Source organism: Metopolophium dirhodum, chromosome 5 (genome assembly GCF_019925205.1).
Source record: "Metopolophium dirhodum isolate CAU chromosome 5, ASM1992520v1, whole genome shotgun sequence".
Lineage (NCBI taxonomy): Eukaryota > Metazoa > Arthropoda > Insecta > Hemiptera > Aphididae > Metopolophium > Metopolophium dirhodum.
Genome location: NC_083564.1, coordinates 25,484,647 through 25,506,765, shown reverse-complemented (window position 1 = coordinate 25,506,765; position 22,119 = coordinate 25,484,647). Strand labels below are relative to the sequence as shown.

At 29.1% G+C, this 22,119-nt stretch overlaps 1 protein-coding gene across 2 annotated transcripts in view; it reads right to left on the bottom strand.

The window, feature by feature from the left end:
• The window catches only part of LOC132945747 (prothoracicostatic peptides), a 39,725-nt gene extending 18,537 nt beyond the window's left edge, over nt 1-21,188 (bottom strand). For both annotated transcript variants that reach the window (XR_009664582.1, XM_061015502.1), the window contains exon 1: nt 20,722-21,188. The gene's annotated coding sequence lies outside the window, so the exon portion shown is untranslated. The remainder of the gene's footprint in view (nt 1-20,721) is intronic.
• Nucleotides 21,189-22,119: the final 931 nt, after the last annotated feature.

Below are 22,119 nucleotides of genomic sequence, written 5' to 3'. Positions count from 1 at the left end.
ACGTACCAACTGATTGATGAGATTTTGATTTAATGTGCTATCGAAACAATTCGAAACGTCATTTGATCAGCAAAGGACACGCCGAACGAAATATAATCCATTCGTAAACGTCATATCATGCGTTTACTGCGATTTCGATAAACGGCATTATAATATTATTTATTTATTCCTCGTCCGACGACCGACGACCGACACATTCGCTCCTATTATTTTTAGAATAGAGTTTTCTTTGAGATCGAACAAAATTTTATTGATATTTATAGAAAAAAAAACTAAGAAAATTGAAAACTGACTATGTCCGTAAACAGCTCAAAAAGAGTCAAAATATTTTCAACATTTTATGGTATTTAGAAAATGAATATAATATAAACATTCAGTAAAATTTTCATGTATCTACAGTTATTCATTTTTGAAAAACATAAAAAATTACAAAATCGCTACATGAAAAATCGAGTGAATATCCAATATTGTAAAAATATGAATTTCAAACGCTCATAAAAATTTTATTTTATTTGCTTGTAGACATTTTTTTTTTTTAATAAGGTAGAAAAACTATTGAGGAAGCTAATATTACATTTTCAAATCTTAGATAACTTTAGTAAGGCCCACTATGGATACAATTGTGTTTCATGTTACACACATCTATAATTTGATGTGGAATATTTTTGCACATTTAAGTGTTTTTACTTTTAGAGACATGTTTAGATTTTTTTTTTTATTTTTTTTTTAATATTTTTGTACATTTTTTTTAATGTACCTACCGAAAAACCACAATCCATAATTCTATAATTTAATGGCACCCATTAATCAAATAATCAATGGAATTGTCTTTTTTCCCCCAATCAATAAAACTAAAAGTTTTCGTTTCATTTAGATAAAAATCTTTTGTTATTTATTTTACAATTATATGAAAAACATTAAAATGAGGTAAATGCATTTTTTACTAGTTCTAATGCTATTTATTGTATTAGTATTTATTAATTAAATATTTAAAAAAAAGGTTAAGTGTATATTTTTAGAGCATATTTAGAGGGTTTATGCGTGATTGCATATCTAGAGCTTTTTAGGGCTATACCTAAGTCGGGTGCCCTGTTTATAACAATTCAAAGATTTTTAGTTTCTTAAAGTTTTTTGCTGTTTTCCACTGTACATATATTGTTTTAGTTTAGTAGAATATGTCTGCAATGATCATTTTTTTTTCAGTCGACCGGTAAGATTAACAGATTGTACATTTCTGATCGATGAAATGTGTGATATTAACTATAGATATATATTATAATATTATAATGACTAATGAATCTGTAGTTATAAGTAAATTAGTTTATAAGTAGGTACATAGTATAATGTTCAGTGGCCAACTGGTGTTTATTTTAAATCGGTTCGAGGAGTTGAGCTTAATACATAAGTTAGCAGGTAGGCTTCTGTATACTCAAAATTTGAGATGAGTATGTACCATATCACTACTTCAAATTTGAATCCGCCCATATAAATGTATATTATAATAGGAAATATTGATATTAAAAAGTTTAAACATTTTAAAAGGCATGTAAATTCTTTTTCAGTATGTAGGTTAAATAATATCTCAACTATTATTTTATGCAACTCTTTCTTTTTTTGTTTATTTATAAATTGTTTATGATTTGACTTCTTTTGTTTTTAATCTTGTTTTTATTATTAATATATAATATTTATTTATTTTGTAAGCTTAATTATGTATTGTTTATTGTCATAATGTTAGGTACCATACTTTAATGTAATTCAACTATGTCCCTTTAGCACAAGCTGTATAGTTTGTTAAGAGAGAATCAAAACGTAATAGGTAATATATTTTAATATACATTTGTACTTTCTTATAGACGTATTAATTATGTGGTTTATTTTTATTTTTATGTATTTTTATTTTAATATATTGATAATAATTTATAATTAACTATTATAATACTCATTAAAAACGATTAGCGCAAAATTAGTTTTAGAGCTTTGATTTGATATAGTAAGCCGAAGTAAATATGTAATCGGCTGTTGAGATTTTATCTTTTTTCTATTTTTCAATTGATATCATTCTATTTTATATTGGTAAGAAGTTCAACTTTTCCTTAGTACATAAAGTTTTGTCGCCATCAGTTAGGTACTCAGCAAATCACAAATCGAAATAGACAATTTTAAAATTATTTTGGACGAGTTGTTTTGAACGAACATTTTATGAAATAGGATAACAGACACGAGAGATAATCACTCGACTTTATGTTGATGCTTCGCTATGATCCGTTTTGAATTTGTAAAAAACACGAAATTTAAGGTTTTTAAAACGTAGTTTTGATAAAGTCAAAAACTTTGTGAAAAACGGTTGCCTTTAAAATGTATTTAATATTTGGACAATAATCTACGATAAGGTATCCACTTCAATAATAATTATATGATGATTGGTGTGGAAAACAAGTTTTTAATAATTTTGTGGTGGATATGTGGTGCTTTGGAAATGACAAGGGGAAACACGTATAGGTCTTGGAGCTATTGGTATACGTTATCGAAATAAGATAACATGCAATTTAATAATTTTCTTCGCTAGTTCAGAATGAAAGTTTAGATTATCAATAAATTATTATTGTCATAGTACCTACATAAATGCAATCATTTATGTGTAATTGGGAATTTTAATATGTATTATTGTTATTATTTTCTACTAAATATTTTTTGTTTTTAATTATTTTTAAATGGTTAGTACCTATCGTATATAAATGTATAAATTATTTAAGTCAATATTCAGAGCCATGAAAATTTATTTCAATTCATCACAAATATATTATCTGTTATACAGTTATATAGTTCATACAAATACTAAAATTGGAGTAAATTGACTTAAGAAAAAACCCTGGATTGATGTAACGCCTCAATATTGATTGTATTTGAAATAACAATATAATATTTTATTGATTCGTTAATATTAGGGAATCATCCTGTGTAATAGGCTCCCAAATATTTTTAATTTTACGATATGTTAGAAGTCTAAAATAAACGATATTTAAATTCAATGTTTTAAATAGAAAATTGAGAACCACATTGTATTTTAAACATTGAAAATCATACGAAATGTAGTATTTATTTATGCACAATATGAAAAATTAGCAATTAATTTAGTATTAAGAAACAACTATTTACTTGATAAAATTAACACATTGCATGACCATAATAGGTAATATGTTATCAAGATTTATGTATCTTATTTCAATACGGTCATTGGATCATACATCTTTGATAATTCCGATCAGTGTGCCATGTGCGTACGCTTGTGTCTTGTCAAATGGCCGATTTCAGAGAACGACTTTTCGCATACATCGCACGCGTACGGTTTTTCGCCAGTGATCACTGAAGTTAAGCTCTCGACCACCACGTGAAGGCTTCTGAACCGTCGGTGGTATATCGTTGTTATTGTTACTAACCCGAATAAACTTCCCTGGTGGACTTTTCACTTTAAAAATGTGTTGTGTGATTTCCGTGAGTGTTACCCTCTCCTCCAATCACACTCAGCGACCGGCTTACCGGGAGCAGCATCTACACCACTCCGTTGCCGTAGCCGTATCAAACAGTCATCTTATATATTTTGGAATATCATCCTACCCAAACCGGTAGTGGTAGTGTTTTTTGAATGCGAAGGTGTATTACTAAGTGTTTTCTTTATATTTTTGAAAAATGAAATTTTAATACTAACAATATAATAATGGCCCTTTTAACGAACATTGCAGTCCATCCATAAGTGACTTTAAGAGCAGTCCATAAAATTAGCGACAGAGTTTTGAAACCATCGTGCGCCTATATATACGAGAAACAATGAATATATTAAGTTTTCAAAACAGGCACTAGAAGTCGGGGTCGAGGAGCGAAACATGTAATTTGTGTAATGCGTTTTTCCCCTCTTCATCATCGTCGTCATCAAAACACACAGCCTACTTTTAGGATTTTCAATATTCATTGCCACCATTAAATCGTTTGTAACTATTGTGACTGCAACCGGGAAAAGAGATCTATTTATTATATAGCACTATATTAGCACTCGTAAATAAAGTATATAATACTACAATACACATCTACACGCACCCGATGCATTAAGGATCTATGACCGTACGCGATCATTTTATACTCGAGTTGTTCTTTTATTTATTTCCGCTTCAAAAAACCCATCCGTGTTGTATCTTTCGTGTACGACGTATTTATTTTTTTATTTTATTTCCGCCCCCGCCGTTTCCCTGCAGTAGATACGGTTTGATAAAACTGTACAGAGTTCACTGAACGAATTATTAATTGTCATTGCGAACGATTAGTCGTTTACATTTCCTCCTCCCGAAAATACATTTCGAGTATAATAATATATAGCCCATATAGATATATAGGTTATAGGTTGTGACAAAGTATTTTTACTTTATTTTTTTTCGGATTTTATCAATATTCTTTTGCGCGCGTACTATGACGCACTGCATTCGTCGGGTATCGCGACGATCCTGTTATATAATAATGGTAGTAATAAATAAAGTATAGACATCGTACGTACAAGTCGTAGGTACGCGACTATATAATATACGAATTTACTCGAATCGAAAACAAAATGATTGCGCGCAACTTAAAAGTTAAAATATTAAATTTGTATATATTATACTGTTGCAGTGTGGGCAGTATAAGTCTACAATAAAAAAAAAAATAATAATGTTTAACAAGACTTAATTTTTTCAGTTAACACTATTTTTATATTAATTACACAAAGTTGAAGAAAAAACCCTTTTAAATTATGTCAATACTTTCAAATGGAATTAATAACGGTTTTATAGCAACCGCGAGTGGTTTTGTGCGTAATCGATTCGTTTCATAAAAAATATATTAATTATGTTTATTCGCATAGACTATATAAAAAAGTATAAACCAAAAATCAATAAGACAATTTAACAGAGTTGACTCTTCAACTATTGAAATACATTTATTCTTAATAACAGTTATTTATTATTAATATTATTATTATTTGTCGAAGTATTTGTTTTTTGTTTTTTTTTTTTTGGAAAACACTAGAAAATATTTTCTCATTGAAATTGTTTTTTTTTTTTTGTTACGCCGAACAACTATCTTAGCCACACTGTGAACACTTTTTAAAATATCTTATTTATAAGTTATATTTAAGTAAATTGTGTTTTCAAGTGAACATTAAGATACTTATTTTAATTTAGTTTGATTAAGTTAAAAATTAAAATGAATGCTGTAATTTTTCAAAAAAAATATGGTTTTAATTTTGAATTGTCATTGCTTTTATGAGCTTTAATAAGTACCTACCTACAGGGTTTAATTTGGGTTTATTTTTTATCTCCGATGTACATTGTAGCTTGGTACTTATAATTAAATTTAAAATATAATAAATCGATGTTTAGCACGTTTTTATAGAAAAATCAACAAATAACCACACTAGAATTTTATACAAAACAAAAAAAAATTGTAGGTGCACGCTTTTTTCTAATAAATTTTAAAGTCGAACACTTAGGTATACCTATTCAGTATTCACAAATATATTATTAAAATGGTACTTACCATTATAATGATATAAGGTAGGTATATTTAAGCTTCTTATTTGAATAATATAAAATTTCGACAATTTATCGACAATTTCTTTTTCAAGAATGGACAAAAACCAAGTGTCATGAATAAAATGACAGTGAAATAAAAAAACATAATATCTGTTTAACGGATTTTACACTTACTATGAATAAAATTGTCAAACTGCAAAAAGCACAAGACGCGCGACAAATGTGAAAATCTTCAAATTGATTTTGTCATACTCGTGAGTTCTTTTATAATATAATTTTCTTACGATAATTTTCCGATGTACAAAAAACATACCTAACAATAATACAGTCGAACTTGGCTAACTCGAAATCGTCGATATACCTCGAACTTTTTCACCGGTCCCTTCAACATCGTGTTAACCACGTTCGACTCTAGCTGGTTCGTATAATATGTATAATAATATATAATAAAATGATGTAGGTGTCTACCTATGTAGCACTTTTAACTTTGTGTAGGTAATTGGTCGATAACGGGCTTTACGTTGACATCGGCGAGTACGCGATATCATACTCTATCAATAGAATTGTATACCTACCATGAATTTGCAAGTTACTTTTATAATATATAGGTATAAATTTAATTAAAAAATTAGGATTTAATGATTGTTATACAGGTATATATTTTTTTTTTATGTTTTGCAGTAATAAAATCATATCAGAGTTAAAAATGTTTGTTATGTTCTAATTTCTAAGTAAATAGATAATATTATTATATTACTTTAATCTTAATTAATATAATAAATAGAAATTACCTACGCTGTTATTAGAGTGTTATATTGTGATAATTTCTAATGGATTTTTATAAAAGAAATTTTACTGTTAGACGAATGATAGTAAAATATTAAAGTATATTATAGCATGGTACCTAAATAGTAGTCATTAATTTGTCAACATATTTTATTAAAAATGATGTATTATTATGTCATGTCAGTCTAATATATTATACTAGTATTAATAATAATGGTAACTCTATATTATATAGGTACTTATACTTTAATATGGTACCTATATAATATATTACACAATAATTGTATGTTTGTATATTTGTTATAAAATACGTGCAATTTATATAGATTGTATGTACATAATATATAATTTTGCAAACACGCGTACCTATATTATAGTAGGTATAATATCAACTTTGTTAACATAGGATCACTATATTAGATTGCGTTTTGGTAAATCCATGACGTAGAACCCGCCAAGTCTATATTATAATGTAAACAATTACGGAGCCTGTACAATATATTTTTATGGCGTCCTAAAAATTGTAATGGCCCATTTTGAATATTGAAAACAAAAAGAAAAACAAAAATATTATTGTAATCCGTAACAGTATTGTTTACCTCGACTATCTCATATAATATTGTGTATGATACGATGGCGTGTATTTGAGGGACAGATGGATGGACGGACGGACGGATGGATGGATGGATGGATGGATGGATCTATTGGAATTCCTTGGTTTTTTTATATGCACGATTAGTTTTAATTGTACGGGTAAGAAATCGTAAGTCGAGTTACTATTGAAGAAAATAAAAAATGAATTTGACAGGTAATAAAATATTTGAGAAGTTTACTAATGTCGGGCGTTAATATCCCTCCCCGCACATTATCATCGTGGGTATAAAATTATAAAACTGTAACCATCCTCCGGCCGCCCATCAGTGGAGCCCTAGATACTCCACTGATATCATGCAGCTACTGAAATATGTGAGTATATTATATTGTAGGTATACTCGTACACAATATAAAATTATGTCATGAGAAATATGTTTTCTAGGAATAAGTATCGGGCTGTAAGTTTAAGTAGTCTGCGGGCTTTTGGATATCCATACATATTATATGGGTATACATAATATTATAATAGAACAATGCTTAGGATTATCAACATATTTTGTCGTATTATCGGTTTAATCGTCCGAAATCCTGGTCCAAAGTTGTACGTCTCAAAAATGACACATTCGCCTCGTCCACCAACTCCCCCCCCCCCCCACCCGGGGACCCAGAGTCCGAGTCTATAGTAACCCTCAAAGAATAATATATTAAATCCGAACATATTATTGTAGCATATTGTCTATACATGGTATTCCCCGGCGCTAGATAGGTTGTCATCCAATTACCGAGTGTGGTTGTACGCTGGCTGATCCCTGGAATTATTTCACGTTCGAATTCTTCACGCATATAGGTATGCGTATAGGTATATAGGTAGGTTACCTACGACTTCTTTATCCGTAGCATATTATAATATAGTAATTGGCAGCACGCTAAACACAAGATATTGTTTTCGACGTCAGTTATGGTCCAAGAATTTGCTCAATATTACTATGCTGAATAACATATATTTTGTCGTCTCGACGCAGCAAACCAGCGATTTTCGTTATTAAATATTGCGATTAGATCATTGGACGCGAGACGACTGTCTAGTGACCGCGCGCACGTAGCATAGTATTACAAAATATGATATTTTCAAATATTATTATCATTATAACTACTATATAGGTATCATAACTAAATTATGCATCGTATTTTTTTTTCATCGATATTAATCTCAGTAATCCTCACATTTAAGACTATGACAGACAGACCAATTCGAATTTATTTTAATATCATGTCCATTACATTTATCATCAGATAAATTTTTTGTCATTATTACACAGATTGTGTAATAATGACATATTATGCTATGCCCAAATATTACTAGCGTTTAAACTAATAAAAATTAGATCAAAGTAGGTAGGGTACCTCATCATATTATTAAGAAAATAATAAAAAATAAAACAATATGAACTATCTTTAGAAATATATGCTGATCCATCCGTCTCCTTCGCTCCAATCGTTTTTTGTATACAATGCGATTTAACATTGAATTCAAATTTAACACATCCATTACAGTGACCTACTCAATGAGGGGGAACACTCGAAACTACTTCACAGCTGAGCGACTTCCTTAGTCTTTTTTTTAACTTTTCAAGAATAATTAGAAAAGGCAGGGTTGACATTAAAAAAGCAATCTTTCATTATATTACTTATGTTATGATAAAAAATCAACAATAAATAATAAGTAGGTAATAATACCATTTATAAACTCTTTCTTACAATATAAGGCCGTAAAAACGACAATAATAGATATTACGTATAATTCGTTATAGATCATAATCTTCTAATATATGTTATTATAATAAAATCATAACCATAAGAAAAAGATTTTAGGAGGGGGTTGAAGGCTACTATAATAATATATCTAATAAGCTAAAAAAAAAAAAATGTTTAAATGTTTGTGGGGACCTACTATTGACATATTTTTTTTGGGGGAGGGCTTGGATCTTAAACCCCCCCATTTGCCCCAACTAAATTTACTAAGTGCGGTAAGTCTTGCCTGTAGGTATAACGAAGGTAAGCAATCAAAACGCAACATTCACATACCATTTATACATATTATTCAATTATAATATACGCTTGCACTTAAACGCAAAAGTACAGAGCCTCTACATTCAGCTCCTAGATTTTTGTGTCAGCCCGTCCATATCACTCATCATGAGCACAGCCGATATTTATACTTCATTTTGTTGAACAAAAGTGTCAAATACTGTCACTAAAAGTCAGAAAAAAACCGAGTTATATCAACATTTCTCATGTACCTATACATACAACCAGTTTTTTCTGCTGTTAAACACACACAATTCACAAATCGTTTATGACATTCTTTTCCGACTCTTTATATTAATTATTAAATTTAAGAGAAGTCAAGCAAATATATTAATGATTAATGAGTAAAAACATTTGGCTAAAACCATTAATATTATATTATACGGTCTTGGTGTTAAATAAAATAAATGGGATGATATAATTTTAAATTTAAAAAAAATGCTCTTGCTAATTTTATTATAAAGTGTCCATAGATATAAAATTATTGATCATTCCGAAACATTATAATGTGCAAACGATAGTTTTATTGTTAATAATGTCTAATAAAGAGTCTGGTTATATTGAGGCTGGATGAATTTATATCGAATAATCGTACGATATAACGATTTGATCAAATTCATATTCAATATGTACCATATGTAAAAAATGAAATAGCATTCGTTATGTAGGGTAATGTATTATTAAAATGTATTATTGCCTTAGGACTAAAAGTAAAAATATTTACCGACATAATAATTGCGAACAATGCGTGTACAGAGAAGTGTGCATAAATTCGTGCCTGTGTACGGATGTACCTATTATACCATTCACATTCTTGAATTTTGATTGTCTTATTACAATAATGTTCACTTCCGCGTGCATCGCGTAATACTATAAATACGATAAATTATCATAAAATTGCATTTTATAGTTGTTTATTACGATTTACGTGATCCGAATCGGGTATAGTATTACACTATTACAGTATACCTACTTTTATACGCCTCTGGACATTTTTTTTTTCAATTCAAGAGTTTTGTTGTTTAGGATCAAGACTGATGGAATACACGTCATAAATAAGTCACTAGGACAGATTAAAAAAAAATTGCTTTCGCTTTGATCACCCCGTTTAACAGGTTCTATATTACAGAGTTTAAATTAAAATGTATAGTAGGTATACAATCTATATTATGTATTCCATTAATTCTTCCTATCACCATAGGACGCATTACGATGTTTTTAGGGCGTAACTATAAATTAAATGTTTTATTTTTTGTAAACATTTTACCGTCTACTATTATCTTGAAAATAAGCAAAATATTTAGACCGTAGGTTTGAGCAAAAAATAAAGTCTATGTAATGATTAAAGTTTATAAAGATTACATTTATGATTTAAAATTGATAAATTTCAATAAATAAACAGTAGTTGAATTTTTCATCACTAAAGGATAAATAATTTAATATGATGTATTGTTGGTGTTACATAAATACAATTTTACAATTAAAATTCGTTCTCCACAAGCAAAAATGCAATTATTATTATTCTTGATTTATTTTTTTTTAGGCAGTTTAGTTTTATTTGTAATAAAAATAAATTAAAAAATATATTTTTAATTATTATTATATTTTTATCTGCCAATATATTAATAGTGACAAATTCAATTAATATACATTTAATGATGTTTATGAATTTAAACCTTATACATTTTAATCATAGGGTTTTTTTTATCCAACACTGTGTCCGTGAATGTCTATTATTTCATTTTTATAATAATGTATAACGATAATTCTAGAAGTATGTAATAAAATACTATTTACAATAAATGAGCCACATATTATAATAAGTAAGTATAGTATGTACACACTTATTATTTCAATTATTTTCAACGATTCGAAAACATCACAAAATAAAATATTTTAGAAGTAATAATCACAACAGATTCGAAGTAGGAAAATTGAGAATTGTATAAAAGCCATAAGCATTGTAATAGCTAGGCACCTATTTTATGAAAGGGATTCCTGGTTATAAAATTGAAAACAATGTTAAAATGTTATGTTTTTCGTTATTTTATTATACGGAATGGAAGATTGTATAAAACGTTATTAAGACAACGGAAATTAGAAGTTTTTAATTATTAGAGATTATAAAAGTGCACAAAACCTATTTCATAAATTCACCATGTAACTTTGTAAACAATAAATAAATGCTCAAAAAGAAGATAATATAAAGAATATATTATAATATATACGAATACATCGTTTAAAAAGAAAAGAAAGTTGTACGTACATTATACGAAGCACTCGTATGTCATAACATAAAAGCAGTAAGTATTATGTTATCCGTATCATATATTATATGCGTTTTTACTTCCATAAAATTTGTTTTTTAAATCAATCTTTTTATTTCATCGTTTACTATTATATATTTATTCGGTATTTAGCACATAATAATCGACCAAATCATTGGTTTAGAAGTAAATTTTATCAAAATTCACGAAAATAACGAAAACATTTTGTTACATTTTAATATTTCAACGTAATCACGGTCGATAATATTATACGATTAAAGCAAAAAAACAATAATGTAAAATCAATTCTATTACTTCGTCGCAATCAGAACGGTTCAAAACGCTCACAATGTATAACAATAATGTATTATATCTTTCTATCACGCGCTCTCCGTCCAAAATGCATTTGCTACAAAACTCGAACCCTATAACCCGCGTACGCCTCACCGTACCCCACGTCATCTATATGCACATAATGATCAATCGGTTAACGATCCCACTGCAGTTATTGCCGGAGAACAACAAATTCAATTTTGTAACGACCGAGTGACGTACCCACATGTCCGGCGTGGCATGCTGCACACATACCTGCAAACGCTCTTTAGCGAAATACGTCGTAGGTAATAATATAATATACGTACGTAATATTATCGCGTGAACTTTCGCCGATTGCAGGTCACAATGATAATATTATATTATAATGGGCGCGCGCATTACCCACGGGCCAATATTATTAAATGCAGTTGCAGTGCGTTTAACACAACAATATCATTATTTCGCTATCTATAATATAGTTTATATGGCTGGGTAGTACATAATATATCAATTAAAAAATCAACGACATAACTGCAGCAGCGGCAGTGCGCCGTCGTAATTATTTATAATCGCGCGCGGCGATGTCGCAACGGCGCCCGTTTGAAATGCATTTTGTATTTTGTTTTGCAGCTGCGACGTCATCACTGGCGGTGGTGGTGGGAGTGGGGAGGAAATCCGTCTGGAAAAGTCTCCGGGGGACAGATCTCCGTATATCGTATTCCATTTTTTTTTATTTTGTATTATGTACGGCAACAATGTTATTATTATATTATATACGCACGGCGTATATCGTCTTTTGTGGCGGTGTTCTGAAACTTCGTTATAACGCGGCGACCGACAAAATAATACGACGGTCGTACACGATAATATATTAATATTATCTGCACGGCCGCCCTTCGCTGACGAGCCCGCCGGAAAAATACGAATGTCCCGCGAAATAACCACACAGCAGCGCCATAAAATAATAATAATAATAATAATAATATAGGAGGCAGGTATTATATTGCGTGCGTTTACGATCGATTTGTAATTTTATTATATTATATTATTATGGCCGGCCTGTGACCAAAAATGTGACAGACACGATGGTACTATATATATTTGCACACAGCCGAACGATATTTAATGTATAGATCAGTGCGGTATGGGTACTAAAGTGTTAACAGAAAAATAATTGCGTGTGTGCTTGTATATACATTTTCTCTCGAAAACGACTCCAAAGATTTCGTCAGGATTTCTTATACCTATGTAGAAGGGGTTTTTCGAAGTACCTCGTCGACGGAGGCTCGACCATTGTCCTTTTTGAGCAATGCTCAAAATTAGGAGCACTGTCACCGCTGCTATTTTAATTTTTCGCTTGTTTTCGGAAAATAAAAATGTTATACATAGAATATTTCGAAGGCCGTTTCCCCGCAAAGTAGATTCACTTCTATTTTGACGGACGATCAAATCGAGAGTTTTCTTTTCCATCTCTATAATCTAACATGTTGTAAACTTGAAACTTTGGGCAATACAACCTATCAATACCCACCATAATGCAATACGCACACCTGATTTGAGTTTAATAACCAAATTATAATTTTTGCGTTTTAACGTTAACAAACAAATATATCATTTTCAAAAACTGAACTCGAGCCTAAGCTCTGTCACCCGGTACTCTAATATATGACGTATAATATGAGTGCCTATATTCAATAAAATTTTATATTTCAGTATTTGTATAAGACTATAAGAGTATAGTCATCATTTTTCAACAGCATTGTTGGCAAATGAATAAAGTGTCATTATATTTCGAGGAGGTTCGCTGAACATGGTTTAAAGTTTGAACTGATGCTTCCGCTAGTGCAAATTCCTCAAACTCAAATTTACCAATCGCTGCCTACCCCTCAAACGTGTGTTCACTGTTACAGTAAGTACTCGTTATACATAACTTATAATACATATTTTGCATATAATATACTGTAATCGATCATGTATACATTTTCCGTAACTATTTTGACTCTATGTAATGATGACTAGGAAAACTTAGCATCACGTATAGTATAGTTAATATTACACTGTGCATGTATGTACTTACCAATTATGATATTATTATTATTATTATTACCTACTCCAGTCGATAGTTAAAATTATTATTACTGTAAATATAATACTTAAAGCTGAAAATAATACTATCATACCTAATGTAATTGAAAATTATTTTTCATTAACGAATTCGGCAAAGGAAACCTAATGTTTACACGTCTGTAGTATACATATAACAATAAATAACGCGTAGACATATATATAAATATATAGATCGATTGTTGTTTGAGTTTTGGAAAGTTGTTTTCACGACAATTTGAACTTTTTTTGAATTTAAACTTTGTCAATTATCATGAATAATAGTGTCGTAAGAAATATTTTCAAGTAAAATATAAATATAAATTTAAAAAAAAAAGTGATCTAACCTACGTCTAGTAATATAATTTACTAAACTAAGTTTAATGTGTTATTGTATGCGAGTCCTTTTTTTTTGGATAGGAGAGATACGACTTAACGGGGACTAGGTATACTCTAAAAGTTCAAAATGGGTATAATAACTAAGATTTATAATCGATCACATAGGAGTAGGAGGTACAACATAACTATCACACATATTTTCAACTAATATAGTCATGTAGACAAATAGACAATACGCGAAAAACATAAATTGGAACTCAAAATAACCACGCAGTAAGAAGTCTAGGTCCCGATCGAGTGAATGAAAATAGGTAATACAACAGAGTTTTTTTGGAATATTACCAGAATAAAATTACTAAAAATTAAGATTACACATTTAGTAATATCAATTTTGATTTTCCATATTGTATAGGTATGGACTATGGATATTCAACTTTGATTCCGAAATCGATAATTTTATTTTTATATAAATATAATTTCAACGCAGCTTTAGTTCAATATTTTATACGCATTGCTAAGTTATCTATTCTTACTATGAGTATTCTATAAAATGTTATTCTTATAATCTGCAAAATATAGAATTAATTAAAAAAAACATATTTTTATGAATTTCGTTAGTGATTTTTCGGTATTTATAAGGTATTTGCGTGGTGAATACTTATGTAGTAGACTAAAGAATGTAAAGGTTTAACATTTAAAAATGCACACATATTTCTACTGTGAAAATATTTTTATTTTTTAAATAGTTTCTTATTTCTAATTTAGAGCGCCACTTAATACATAAAATGTTATCTGGTTTTTCAGTGTTTTCCAAAACTGAGTATTGATAAGTATTGGACATTCTTATCACTAGTGAATGACTAATGACTAATGATTTATGTTGCAGTTGCACCTAATATTTTTTATTACTATAATACCATACTTATACATTTAAAGTTTATGACTAATTTGAATTAATATATGTATTTATACTTTATACTTTTTTTTTTTTTTATTAAGAAAGACAATTTACAATCTGTACAAAATAATTACAATAAGCAAATTAGATAGAGAAAAAAAACAGAAAACAAGTAAAGAATAAAGTTACATGAATATCGTGTTGAGGAAGAAACCCAATGGGAACACCTCCTTACTTTATACTTATACGCATTTAGAAGTAATGATACTAAATAACGATTCATAGTTTAATATTACCTAGCTATTGCGTTAAAACTTTAAATAACTCAAAGGATGAATAAATTAATTGATCTGAAAAGAGAAATAAATATAAAATTGGTGTTTGCTAGGCTACATGATAATTTTAAGATAATTTAAAGTGTCATGATTTTGTAGAAAAAAAATAAGTAATAGTAATTTATTTCTTACAAATCTTCGCCGGTTTCTTGCAATTTACTTGAGAGATTACATATTTTAAAAATAATCTATGTTTATAAATTTACAATCTATATAGCTACCTAAGGGTGATGTGTGTAACAATTTAAGCTTCTTTATATAGCCATAAAAAGTGTTAATCGAAATAAAAAAAATCACATCATTGTAAAACTCATATCAGCCTTGTACCGATCAGAATCTAAAAAACCCGCATTATTTCTGAAAGCAATCAATTTCACATTAATTCAAACTTTAAACGAGTATGAAAAAAAAGATTGTTTAAGGTGTATTTTCCGTTTTTTTTCAACAACAATTATAGTTTGAACAAAATTGTTAGATAGTCAAAATTGATGGGAAAAAAATAATTGCCAAAATTCATGACATGATATCTTGTTCTTGTAAAAAAATGTACATTAAAATATTAAACACATATTTCAATAGATAATTCATAAACCATTTTAATAATAGTCTCGGGGCTGTTGGGCCTATTGTTATTCTCCGTAATAGATCAAATTTACAATTCGTTAAAAATAAGATTTATTCTTAAATGTCATAATGTGATCTAGTTTTTTGATATATCTTTGATAATAGATATACCTAATCATAATAATACTGCTCTAGAATTGTCCTACTGCCGACGTACAGATGGGCTTTACAATATATTATGGAACAATTTTAGGAGTACTGTTGTTTTTTTAACCTGAAAAAGCGAAATAAAAGCATTGTAAAACCAATAGGTAACTTTGTCTCCCTTCTCAAAATCAAAAAATAAATAGATTAAAAAAAAAAAACCATTTATAAAAACTTATATATTTTTCATCTGCTCTTTCCCCTCTGGCATGAAACAATATTAAAACGAAAACTAATATTTATATTATATATTATATAGGTAGTGAACTATCATAAAAATCAAATTTATTGTAAAAATACAGACAAACGAGAATCGAATCTAGAGTCAGAATATTGGCAATTGTTTGTTTTAAATACCTAACTAATTAGATAGGTAGTAATTTTCTATTGTTTTATTCTTTCTATGTATAGTTGATATGCAAGAAATAATCCAATGAATTTTTAATATTTTCATTTTGAAAAACGTAATATATTACAATTATTAAAAAAAAATTTGATTGCATCGATCATATAATTACATAGATAATACGATACTATAACTAAAGAAGTGATAACAGTTTTATCGTTTGATAGGTTCTAATAATAGTATTAACCACTCACGTTCCGTTAACTACATAATCGTGTACAATACAACTTAATAGAATTGCATATCGGGGGATGGAGTGGCCGAGCGGACTAAGGCGTCGGTTGTGACGCGCACCGGCGCTGGTTCAAACCACCTCGGTTCACGGGCGGCATCTTTCTTCGGGCAACTCACGGTATCTGGCGAGAAGTGCCGCCATCCCCCCCCCCCCCCGGCACGGCAGATACCCACGGGTGCCCACTAAAAAAATCTGCCAAACCTAAACACACGTATTTACTAACCTACAGTTCCTTCCCTACAAACAAAAATCAAGCAGCTAATGGCCATAGTTGCCGGGTTTCACGATCAATAAAAAAAAAAAAGAAAAGTATTAAATCTTTGTTTACCAGCTAAAATATTGTTGACATTTATACTAAAAAATTGTTTGTAAATATGTGTTGTTGGCATGACGTGGTTACTGGTTAAGTATCTACATACAATTATGCCATACATAACTGCGTTTAATGTTTATTATTATTAAGTATTATTGTTCTGAAATCGTAATATAAACAAGGAAATAACTCATCCATTTAAAGTGTTTTGCAAATTTCAACTTAGAACTTATTTATTTGGATTTTGCAACTTAATAGGTACTTATACCAATTGATATTCAGATGTCGATCTATACTGCCTGCCGATAACATACAGAAATAAATAAAAACAAGTGATGTGATGAGTCTTGTAAAAGGGCGAAAGCGTTTAATTGGGTTGTAATATATCTAAAACGAAGCGTAAGACATTAGACCAGTTCACGAAATATTGAAACATTAGGCTTAGGACATCTCGATAATCTGGATTCTGAAAGTAGAAACTTGTCATTGTCCGAGCTATGTAAATGTTATCGTTATTGCACAAAAGATTCATAATCGTATAGGTGTCAAAAAACGATTCAAATTTTTTGACATTAATCTTTAAACATTAATTCCGTAAACTTATATTGCACCTGTGTACTAGAGTTAATAATTTGACGCGTATTTTTTGATACTATATTTTGGTTTATTATTCAACCTTACGCACTGTATTTATAGTATATATTATATTAAGTTATAATAGATATAGCTAAATATCGTTAGGTATGACAACTTAAACAATTATTGTTAAACCATCATTAATATGTATATAAAGTTAAATACCTGGAGCTATATTATTTATCATGTTTTACAAAAAAACATTGTTGACTTTTATTTATATCTATAATAATACGACTTGCACCTAGTGTTATAGAATTAATTTAAAATGTATAATAAGTAATAACTATACTAGTCCAAATTTATACTCTCTTAAAACACCTAAAATATTATGCGAATATTCTATAAAACCTAAGCGATTGGACCATTGATATTATCCTTATATTATATACAAAATTAGAAAAAAATGCTACAAAAATCAATGAACCTCAATATGATAATAAATATGCTTTAATATTCAATTCATGTTATTATTATTATTTTTTTACAATATTCTTTATAATAATATTATTTAAGTGAGGTACACTTGCATAACGAAATAATTGAACTATAATAACAGTTAAGTGTTTAGTATAGTGCTTTTTTGTATTGAACAGTTCTATTCATTGTTTTAAAAGGTGTTTATTTTATTTAAAAATAAATAATGATTTATTTTAAAAACTTAAAAACGCACAATCGCAAAACCAAAATATATTAGGATACCATTGTACATTTGAACAAATGCGTTGTTTTTATCAACAAAGGTTAGGAAAAGTAATATACGCGACGACACGGCAACTTGTCAAAATGATACAAAAAAAAAGATGGTAGGTGCGATTGTTTAAAAAATATTTTTTCATGTACCTTAATATTAAAATTAATAATAATAATTTTAAAATTAAAATAAATTAGTATTTTTTTCGCACAATTTACAAAAATATATTCCAAAATATGCTAATAAATAAGCTAAATATTCCCTAAACCGTGAAATATTCTCAAATATGCAGGAAAAAACTTTTTTCCATGAGCTCTATGTTGAATGAATCGTCCACATTTTTTTACTCTCAACTTTTTTTAAGGCTGCACATACTCAGTAACGATATGTAAAAACATATAAATCCGGACTATAGAGTAATAACAATTTATCAAGCTAGATAACCACCAAACCACCATATTGAATGAAAAAAAGAAAATAGAATTAAGTGGACACGATTGATGTCTGAGACTCATCGTAATCATGGTGAATAATTGTATTCTAACTATATCAACTATTATAAAATATAAATATTATGAAATAATATGTTACAAAAAAATAATCGATTTCAAATATAGTAATCTGCAGTTAATAAAATAGCGTTTGTCGTTTTTCAAAAAGTTAAATGTTTAATACAAAATATCTTAGCTAAAATCGAAGTTTGTTGCCATATTTTAATAATAATCAATAACATATTCGCTACAAAGTGTTCTATTTATTCATAAACACAATTTACTATTCAAATTTGAATAACATATAGGTACTTAATTTATAGATTAATTTATTACACTTAACACTAATATTTCATTAGTATAATTTTAAAATATATATCAAATTATTTTTAAATTAAAAAAAATTAAATAGTATTAATATTAGGAACCTATCAATAACAATTTATTTGCATTAAACTGTTGTTCTTACATTTTATATTTAATTCAGAAAATGTAAATACTTTTTGTCCAAATATTCATAAAAATTAAAGTAAAATGATTTTTTTTTTTAAATAATTTAAAAACGTAATATTTACATAATAGTTATTCTTACATTTAATTTTGTATGGTTTATGCTGTATTACTTGCTTGATTACATTACCTACAACATTAGGATATATTTACTATTATTACGACTATAATCGCCAAAATATTATATTAATAAGGTGTATGAACTACAAGAATTATAAGTGTCGCGATGGTAACAAGTTAATCAGTGGATTACTATCACTTAGTTAAATTAATTAAACAACAAATTTGTAATCACGGCGAACACCGTTAACTAGTTAAGATGAAATTATATGTAATTTTTTTTTTTTTAATCATTTAAGTGGAAAGCACTAATTTGTTAAATTATTAAGTGACATTACGAAAATTTAACTGAAAAACTGCTTTAAAGATGAAAACTAATAATGCATCTGATTCCTTTTTACAAATTATTAATTAATTTTCTGCGGATATTATCCAATAAATTATAGCATCCCAATAAATATATTTTTAATTTTTAGTATTTTATGATTAAATCATAACAGTAAAACAGGAATATTATACATTGTAATATGACAGTGATAGATTTAAAATCATGTATACCGTCAGGGTGACTAAGTATTCCGATTTAAATTATTTGTTAGAATTTTACACTTAAGCATATTATTACATAACAATATCTTTCCATATTTTTTTCAGAATTTAAAAATACATGATACTTATTACTTAAAGCTTACTCAAAACAATTTTAAAAGATCGCTATTTAAAACCGAGAAGTTAATAATACGATTGTTGAAAATAATATTGATTAATAATGTATTATTATTGTTTAAAAACATTTACTTAATTATTTTAGTAAGTAGACTTATTTAATTGTGTACACGTTAAAATAAAACGAATAAATAATTTTTATGTTTCTATAGTTAAAGTTTTGGCATTTCAAAAACCAAGCCATTCTATTGTATATATTTGTAGCTATAATTATGCTGATTGCAGCACAATATTGTATATTTAAATAATTCATACCGAACGTATTAACAAATCAGAATCCAAATTTTGTTTTCCCGTCTTCAGCATCGTACATACATGTGTGTATTATTTGAATAATAATAATTTATCACTGCAGATTATATGTAAAATAATTTTTTAAAAAAACATTTTTATATCGTATAAGACAGTAGTGAAAAACGATATTTTCTCATAATAATATAATTGAACGACAATAATATTTATACACACAGAATTATAGAAATATAGAATACCAGCTATTATGTTTTGAGATACTCGTTCTACTATGGGTGGGGGGGTTGATATTAAAAAATAGACAAATTATATTATAATATTATTATTACTGAGGTGGTACAAACCTTTTTTCGCGGTTATCCGGTAGTCAGACGAACGGTGTTAAATGTACACGCGTGTACGCCGTTTGCGTGCCGTTGGCGTATTAAGGCGGCGGCGGCGGATCAAAAGCCTGTTGCGTACAACACGGTGCGGACGACGACGACGGCGACGAATCGAAGTGGTTGTACGGGTGAAAATCGCGGCACAGACGTGTGCGCGTGTGACGTCGGGGAGCGAAAAGTTTTATAGTTGCAATAATATGGAAAAACGCTCGTTTTTTGGACGAAAAAGGAGATGGCGACTATAATATAATAATATATCGTATGATATTATCGGGGACACCGACGACGACGACGGCGAGATGTACCGGAAATGGATCCGGATACAACGACGTTATAAATAATATATTCTATATTATGATATTATTGTAGATTGTACTTGAGTCCGCGGCGATATTTTTTTTTAAACGTCGTGTGCGGCTCGACAACCCGCTACAACACGTTATATACACACAAAACTCCGCGTCGGTCCCGCCCCCGCAATCTTTTACACCCTCTTACGTGCGCCCGCGCGAACGCCACCCCCTCCCCCCACCACCGCAAAGAGACACCCCCCGCAACGATATATATTATTTTGTACTTACGCCGTGGTTATATATGTACACATGGGTACTTGCAGCTATAATGTCCTTTATTTAGAGTGTCTGTCCACGAAAATCCAGAGATTGTGTGTGTGTGTGTGTGTGTGTGTGTGTGTGTGTGTGTGTGTATGTGTGTGAGAGAGAGAGGCCGGTCGCCAAATTCTGTTGCCGCTGCCAATTTCTCATGTATGTATATAAGACTTACCTGCGGTGTTGCGACCAGCGAGGGTGTTTCCGGGACTTGACCCCGGTTGGGGCGCGGAGACCTCGGGCTGTTTAGAGAAAAAAATCAAATTCGATAAATATAATTAAGAAAGTTAACCGGTAAACCAAATATTCCGCGATCCGTTTCAAAATTAAGAACACATAAATACCATTACGCGTTGATATTTGGAAGAGTAGTGATCAATATTATACAATATGTAATTTTTGGCCAAAGGTGAAATGTTAAGTACGTCTCAATTACAATTCTCTATGGCTTTATCAATAATTTATTATATAGGTATTAATCTTTATGTTTTGAAAGATTTTTTTTTTCTTTCTAAGGAAAGTCCGAATGTTAATGGCATTTTTTTTCATAGAAATTTCAAAATATGATTTTCGTTTTTCTTGTATATTACATAATTGTTGACCTTATTTAGGTGTAACATTTGAATTCAACAATTTATTTATTTATCATTTTATTATACTATATTATTTTTGGTCAGGGTGAGATTTCGAAGCCCATATAGACACATAGAGTAGATATAGTGATATTATTATTAATCACAGTGGCCAAATG